We start from the raw sequence: 9,024 nt of genomic DNA on the forward strand, positions 1-9,024 counted from the left end.
TCCACAACTATTCTGGGAAACTGCAAAGGCCGTATTGAGGGGTAGACTGTTCTCTCATGTACAGGCCCTTAAAAAGACCACTCAGGATCAATATGCTAGAATGAGTCAAGATCTTAGACAGGCATATACGAACGTCCTTTCGATGCAGACTGTAATGTCCGTGGCTGCGGGCTGTCAGCTCCAACCTCCCCCTGACAGCCACAGCCACTAGTCGGCAAGCGCCGGCCGGACCGGACCTCATGGACAAACTTTGACCCGTGAGTACCCTGGACTATAAGAGGGGTCCAGCCCCCTAGTTCTTTGCCTGAGCGTTGTTGTGTTTCCTTAGTCTGTCTATGCAAATGGTCCCCTAGTGTTTCCTGCTCCCAGTGTTTCCTGTTCCTGTTCCTGTAACCTGTTTCTTGATCTAGTGCCGTGCTTGCTATAGTCGTGCTGTGCTGCATACCACCACTGTCTGCTTCCCAACGTCTGACGTCCACCTGCTGCCTAGTTCCTGCCAAGCTACTGTCTGTGCTGCCACAGGTACCCTATATCCTATAGACTCAGACCTGCGCCCTGTTGGCCAGCTGCCTTATCGCCAAGGCGGTACAGCCCAGTGGGTCTACAGACCCTTCGTGACAGTATGCTCAGGCCATGGACCCTGCTGGCCGGTTCAAAACTATGACGACGACACAGGAGATGCGAGCGGATATGCTGGACCTCCGGTCCCGACAGGACCAGCTCCTCCAGGCGTTGAACATTCTTGCACGTCGGCAGGAGGCACAAGCTGCCATTCCTCCTACTACACCTCCTGGCAATGTGGGTCCTCAGTCTACACCTCTTGGCAGTATTGACCCACGTGTTTCTTTGCCACTTCCTGACCGCTATGATGGAGAAGCAAGTACCTGTCATGGTTTTCTTAATGCCAGATCCACTTCAGCTTGTATGCTAGGACATTTTCGTCTGATGGTGCCAGGGTCGCTTTCATCGTTTCTCTCCTCACCGGAAAGGCCCTTGCATGGGTGAACCCTGTCTGGGAGAGACAAGGACCAGAGACCCGTGACTTCCCTGCCTTCCTTCGGACTTTTCGCATGGTGTTTGAGAAGCCTGGACGGGTCTCATCTGCAGCGGCCGCTTTGATTAACCTGCGCCAAGGAGACACCTCCGTGAGTGAGTACACCATCCACTTCCGCACCCTGGCGAGAGAGCTCGCATGGGACAATGAGGCTCTGGTGGCTGTATTCTGGCACGGACTATCTTCCAGAATTAAAGACGAACTTGCCGCCCGGGATCTGCCATCTACTCTGGATGACCTCATCCTTCTGTCTGCCCGGATTGATATACGGATCCGTGAACACCTCCAAGAGGTTCAACGGGAGGGAGCTCTTCCTAGTCTGGTCCCTACGTTGCAGCAACCCCTGCTGTCCTCAGATGCCGATCCTCCTAAGAAGTCGGTAATAATGGATCAGTATAAGTTATCTACCCAAGAGAGACAACGCAGACGCACATCTGGACTCTGAGTTTATTGCGGCCACGATGGCCATCTGGTGCGCCTGTGCCCCCAAAAATCCCAAAGCCTACGGTTGCTTGGAGTGACGACCTTGGGTAAAGATGGACTTCCGTCTAAATTGTCCATACCCGTGACTATAGTGTCCGGCGAGAGAACGCATCAGGTCTCTGCGTATCTGGACTCTGGTTCCGCTGCTAATTTTATCCGCAGAGATCTGGTGGACCTTCTGCAATTGCCCACCACCCTCCTGGAAAGCCTGTTGACAGTTGCTTCAGTAAATGGACTACCCCTGCCAGACCCGGTTTTAGCGGTAACCAAGCCGCTGAGGCTCCAAGTGGGAGCTCTTCACTCCAAACTTCTGCCTTTCTATGTCCTGCCCAAAGCTGTTAACCCTGTGTTGCTGGGCCTGCCTTGGCTCCGACTGCATGCCACAGTTCTGGACTGGAATTCTGGAGAGGTTCTTCAGTGGGGTCCTGAGTGTCAAGGTCTTTGCCTGGTGAGGATTCGTTCGGCTCAGCCTTCGCTGCCTCGGTCATTGGCAGGATTGCCGGGTCATTATGCTGCCTTTTCGGACGTCTTCAGCAAGAGGGAGGCGGAGACTTTGCCCCCAGGTTCCTCGGACCATTCGAGGTCCTGCAACAGATCAACCCTGTCGCCTACAGGCTTCGGCTGCCTCCTACCCTCAGGATTCCCAACTCCTTCCATGTCTCCCTCCCGAAACCAGTGATCCTAAACCGCTATTCCAAGACTCCCAGCCCTGCGGTTGCCTCCAGCGGCCCCTCAGACATCTTTGAGGTCAAAGGGATCTTGGACCCCAAGAGAGTGAGAGGAAAGACTTTTTATTTGGTGGATTGGAGGGGGTTCGGTCCCAAAGAGAGGTCCTGCCAGCTCAATGCTCCTACTTTTCTGAAGAGGTTTCTCTCTCGCTCTGGCCCCAAGAAGAGGGGGCGTAAGAGGGGGGATACTGTAATGGCCGTGGCTGCGGGCTGTCAGCTCCAACCTCTCCCTGACAGCCGCAGCCACGAGTCGGCCAGCCTCCTCCTCAGGAGATGCCAGCGCTCGCGTCCACTCACCTCTGCCGGATCCCGTAGGGTGCGCGCGCACGCTCGTGGACGAACTCTGACCCGTGAGTGACCTGGACTATAATAGGGGTCCAGCCCCCTAGTTCTATGCCTGAGCGTTGTTGTATTTCCTTAGTCTGTCTATGCAAATGGTCCCCTAGTGTTTCCTGCTCCCAGTGTTTCCTGTTCCTGTAATCTGTTTCCTGATCTAGTGCCGTGCTTGCTATAGTCGTGCTGTGCTGGATACCACGACTGTCTGCTTCCCCACGCCTGACGTCCACCTGCTGCCTAGTTCCTGCCAAGCTACTGTCCGTGCTGCCACAGGTACCCTATAACCTATAGACTCAGACATGCGCCCTGTTGGCCAGTTGCCTTACCGCCAAGGCGGTACGACCCAGTGGGTCCACCCTTCGTGACAGTGACCTTATACAGCATAAAGAGATGTAGGTCTCCATCAAAAGGGACTTTGATGTGTGGGCAGAACGGAGATAACTTTTTATAAGTCCACAGCAAAAGGTGGATTTCTATAAATTCGGGGACAAGGCAGGAAAATTACTGACGAAATTGGCGAAGGGAAGACGACCATCCCATTCGATTTCTCAAATGAGGGATAAGGCTGGAATACACACATTCGACCCTAAAGCAATTTATGAGATGCTATGCGGCCTTCTATAGAGATTCTGAGTGGAATCTTCAGGGGGTATGGATTTTTTAAACAACCTCTCCCATCCCACACTTACTGCAGAGGACCTGGATTCATTAAATGCGCCGGTCACTGCGGAAGAGATACAAGCTGTAATCAAGACATTGCCTACAGGCAAATCTCCGGGACCAGACGGCTACCCTGGGGAATTTTATAAGGCTTTACAAGTCAAAATCACACCAACCCTGTCATGTTTGTATAATAAATTGCTGTTAGGTGAATCACTCTTGCCTGATTCTAATATGACATATATCAAACTATTGCCCCATATCCCAGATAAATCAGGATATTAAAGTTATATTGAAACTCATGGCTAACAGATTGGCTAAGCTTCTTCCAGATTTAGTCACACAGGTGGCATTTGTGAGAGGACACTCTGCAGTAACGAACATAAGAAAGGTCTTATTAGCTATAATTGTTGTGGAAAGTGGTGCGGTAAAGGGAACAAACTCTGCCCTGTTTACCCTCGATGCCAAAAATAACGTATGATGGGGGTAACTAGGGCAGGTAATGGACACAATAGGGATTAAGGGGTCTTTCCATAGCTTTCCTGAGTTCTTATTTAGAAATCCAGTAGCCAGAATATATACAAAATGTTTTCTGTCTGCAACGTTTCCACTGGAAAAGAGGACGAGAAGGGATGCCCCCTTTCACCCCTGCTCTTTAATTTAGCTTTAGAGCCATTAGCGAGAGTACTTAACTCATGAGGGTTTTTTTAGGGAATAGATATAGATGGAGGAAGGACACCTACTCGACTTGCATCCCTATTTGCTGATGTTCTTGTTCTTTTTATGGCACATCCTGACAAAGACCTATCTGGGGTGCTGTCAATAATCGAGGGGTTTGGTAGATTCTCAGATTTTAGATTGAACTTGGAAAATGTGAAGTTTTATCATTAGGTTGTACTACCGCACACTGGGAGAAGCGAGATAATATACAAGACATTTCCTTGGCACAACATTCGATAAAACATTTAGGGATCAGAGTGGGTCACAGTTCTGACTCGTATAAAAGCTAAATTAACCCCCCTTGATCCAAAAGATACAGCAGGAACTGACCAGACAGCACAATTTGCCCCTATCCCTATTGGGAAGACATCATCTTCCATGTATTCATTTACATAAGCTGGAGGCGACCAACGGTGATGGGGGAATAGATGTGCCGAATATACAGGGTTACAATTTGGCTTGCATGGTGCTGTTCCTGGCCGTTTAACTAGTTAAATGCCGCAGTCAATAGCGACCGCGGCATTTATAAGGCTCTTCCCACGAAGGACATTTATGACACATCCACAGGATATGTCATAAATGTTAGATAGATTCAGGTCCTACCTCTGGGACCCGCACCTATCTCTAGAATGGGGCCCCCTAAACCCTGTTCTATCTTACTCGGCTCCGCTGTCTTCCAGCCACTTCCTGGTTAGGTGGTCGGGAGTTACGGAAACAGCCGAGTGTTCGCTGAGCTACGCTGTTTCCATAACTCCCATAGAAGTGAATGGGAGTTATGGAAACAGCGTAGCACCGCAAGCTACGAAAGCAGCGTACATGGTCGAGTTACAGAAACAGTGTAACTCACTGAGCCACGCTGTTTTCGTAACTCCCATAGAACTAAATAATAGTTACAGAAACAGCATAGCAAAACTTTTTCCCATTTTTCCCCTAGCACAGTGTAAAAATAAAAATAAAATTTACTATTACAATATAGCATTATTTGACGTGAACGGCGTAAAAACAAAAAAATTAAAACCCCAAAATCGTTATATTTTGGTCACCATAGCGCTAAAAATAATGAAATAAAAAGTGATTAAAAAAATCGTACCAACCAAAAAATGGTGCTAATAAAAACTAGAGCTCATCCCGCAAAAAAATAAGCCCTCAACCGATGAAAAAATATAAAAGATATGGCTCTCAGAATTTGGTGAAACCGAACAAATTATTTGTTTTAACCAATAGTTTTTCTTTGTAAAATAAATAAAATATGAAATTTGTTCCTATTTTCTGTTGTCTAAAACCTGGGTGCATCTTATAGTCAGGTGCGTTTTATAATCTGAAAAATGTTTTTATTTTGACTGCGAGTTAGAATAGAAATTTTCGGGTCCTTTGGGATCTGACTGCTCTTTTACATATGAAAGTCGGAAAATTGCCCCTCACAATTAAAAAATCATTAATATGCAGAGACACTATTGTAGCCTGGAGATAACTTCATAAACACTTCAAACTGCCAATGGGAAAATCTAAATATTTACCACTTTGGTATTTTCCAGCCTTTCCCCAGGGAAAAACAAATAAATTATTCAGCTAGTGGCATGATAAAGGTACCACTACAGTGTAACATCTTCTACATCACTCAGAGCCTAGGTGGTATAATAGGGACAAACTCATAACAAAATATAATTTACACCCCTTTCAAACTATCCCATTTGCTTAAATAAAAAATTACATTGTGGATGAGTTGAGTAATGTTCGATAAGAATGTCAGCCAAATAAAATGAACAAAATGCTTTTTTCCAGTACATCCTGTTTGTCCATAACTATCATATATGGGAGATTGAGAACACTTACTAAGCCACCGGCACAATTCTTCCAGGCGTGGGCACATCAGCTACAGGATCCAGATTTAGGAGATAAGATAGTTGTGGAGAAGTAGTCAATGAGAAATAGACACATACTTTTGACCAATGCATAAAGCAATCTGCTACATTGTAATCTTGACAAAGCCAATCTCTTTCATGGCAATTGGTCCTGCTCCAAATCCCAAGAATTGTGGACCCAATTACAACAATTCATATCCTCCATGTGGACCATGGATATTTCACTAGAACCTACATCTTTTATCCTTTATTTATGGGGATATGGGAGAACAGTCAGGGACAAACAAAATGGGACATACACTAGTTCTGTTTCATTCAATATGTTTAGCCACCAAAAGACCTCTTTTACTCCATTTGCTTCGGCCAACTATACCCTATCTGCAGGAAATAGAGCAAATAAAGAAACTATTGCACTCAGAAAGAGCAGACACGGAAAGAACAATGGAAAAACAAACAACACACTTCTTTAGAAAATGGATGGCTGCGACCACAGACTGCTAGCATCCTGCCAGCGTCTCCCTCCTAGGAGATGCAAATACTCGCGGCCGTCCGGCCCTGCTCCTAATGTTAGGGTGCCAGATGGTCATTGTTCTTCGCCCGATTTCAGCTTTTCGTTCACTTCCGTCCTGCAGACAAGGGTGTGCAGGCTGACGCCCTGTCACGCGCCTTTGGAACCAATGACTCTGAGGAAACTCCTCAATATTTCACAGATCCTTCTAGGATTATTGCCGCCAACCCTCTGCAAATTAGGGACATTCCTCCTGGAAAAACTTTTGTCCGTCTTGCTGACAGGAAGAGAATTCTCCGCTGGGGAAACAACTCTAAACTAGCTGGGCACGCTGGTGTCCGTAAGACACAGGACTTGATAGCCCGTCACTATTGGTGCCCTACTCTGCCTGGAAATGTTGTGGACTATGTCTCCTCATGTATGAAACTGTGCCTCGAACAAGTCTACTCGCTCCAAACCTGCTGGATTGCTACTACCTCTGCCTGTTCCTGATGCCCCTTGGCAGCATATCGCTATGGACTTTATCACTCACATAACCCCCTCAGCAGGATGTACTACGATCTGGGTAGTAGTGGATCGTTCCTCTAAAATGGCACATTTTATTCCATTGACTGGTCTTCCGTCTGCTCCTCGTCTGGCAAATCTGTATATTCTGCACATCTTCCAGCTACACAGACTTCCTCGCCATATTGTCTCGGACCGGGGTGTACAGTTTACATCCAAGTTCCGGAAAGCCCTGTGCAACCTGCTAGACGTAAAACTGAACTTCTCTTCTTCCTATCAACCACAGTCCAATGGTCAAGTGGAGAGGACCAATCAAATTTTGGAAAATTATCTCCGTCATTTCGTTCCCTCCCAACACGACAATTGGGTGCAACTGCTGCCCTGGGTGGAATTCTCGTACAACAATCACAAAAGTGAGTCTACTGCCTCGACTCCTTTCTACATTGTGTACAGCCAGCATCCTCGAGTTCCTCTTTCTGTGCCAGCCATGACTCGGGTATCAGCAGCAAATTCTTCTATTGGGCCTTTTATTCACATCTGGCAGCAAACTAAGTCTGCGATCCTCCAGGCAGTGGACCGCATGAAAAAGCATGCCGATAAAAGAAGAAAGGTTATTTGACAGATTCTATTGCCTTGAATAGGGTCAGGCACACGGCAGGGTTGCCCCTTGTCTCCCCTGTACTTCGCACTAGCCATCGAACCTTTTGAGGCTGCTCTTCAGGCTCACTCTGACATTACTGGTTTCCGTCGAGGTGGCACGGAGGAGAACGTGGAGCTTTATGCAGATAATGCTCTTTTATTTTTGGTCAATGTTAGAGAGTCTCTGGATATCATTGCTTCTTTTGAGGTTTACTCTGGTTTAGCCATTAACTGATCCAAATATACTTTATTGCATATGGATATTTTCCATGATATGGAGGCTTATGTCCATTCAGGATTACAAGTAGTTTCGGCATTCCGGTACTTGGGGGTGGTGGTATCTCGCCAGCTCTCGGAGTATGAGTAGCTTAATTTATCCCTGTTAATAGGCAGATTCAAGCAGAAGTTGGATGCCTGGGCCAGACTGCCTCTATCAATAGTGGGCCGTGCGAATCTTGTTAAGATGATTGGATGACACAACTGCTTTACTTGCTTCATAATGCCCGGTGTGGATACCACAAAATTTTTTTTATCAGACTAATAACTGTTTTTGTGAATTGATTTACCATAGTGGTAATGCCCACATTAAATTGGAGACTCTTCAACAACCCAAAATGGAGGGGAAGGGTTGGCACTTTCTAACCCTTGGGTATATTGACTTGTGGGACAATTGCAGCAAATTTGTGGTTGGGATGGTGCGGATGTAGATCCCCAGAGGAATTTATTGAGAGTGTTTTTCGGCAGGGACATTTTATATGAGGTGATGGATGCAGATAAATTAAATTTGCCGGCGACTCAATTGCCACTTTCATTAATGGGAGGTGTTTCGGACATTTTTTGCCGCTGATTCCAACGCGGTTTCCATGTCAAAATCAGCATAAAAAAACTCTGGGCCTTATAATGTTTTTGTTTTTTTTACTGTTTCATTTTGTTATATCTGGTTAACATAGCCTCAAATGTTTACTATATGGTCTTCAGATCCTTGAAGAGATGCACATTGTGTTGTGTGTTTTGTAATGAAGGGCCTCCGTGCCCAGATATAATGTCATGTCTCTGTCCATATATATGTTAAAAAATGTAATAACATTTTTTTTTTTAAACAGACCAAAAATGATGAGCACCATAAAATCATTATGATTTAACATTTGTATTTTCCTAAATAGGGAATTCTTACTTGCAAATAAACCTATGATTGTACTGGCAACAACACATAAAAAATACCACATGGTTGTTTAACCTTTGGCCAGATTATTATGTGGCTTTGTACAAAAGAAGGTACGCTGCAAATTAGCAATGCCCCAGGGATGTCTATTTACAGATACCTCTAGAGACTTTGGGATAAATGAGATTCCAGCTGACATCTTTCAGAGGCTTAAGAATATGAAAACAATATTTGGTTGATATAGGTAAGGGTCTTGAGGACTGGCTACTACGGGCCGTTAAAAACTAGCTCCGATCAATGAGACAGCTTGTTGATCGGCGCTCGTTTTCTCCTTTCACAAGAAGCTATTATCAGTAATGTAGGAAGAG

This window comes from Rhinoderma darwinii, chromosome 2 (assembly GCF_050947455.1).
Source record: "Rhinoderma darwinii isolate aRhiDar2 chromosome 2, aRhiDar2.hap1, whole genome shotgun sequence".
Taxonomy (NCBI): domain Eukaryota; kingdom Metazoa; phylum Chordata; class Amphibia; order Anura; family Rhinodermatidae; genus Rhinoderma; species Rhinoderma darwinii.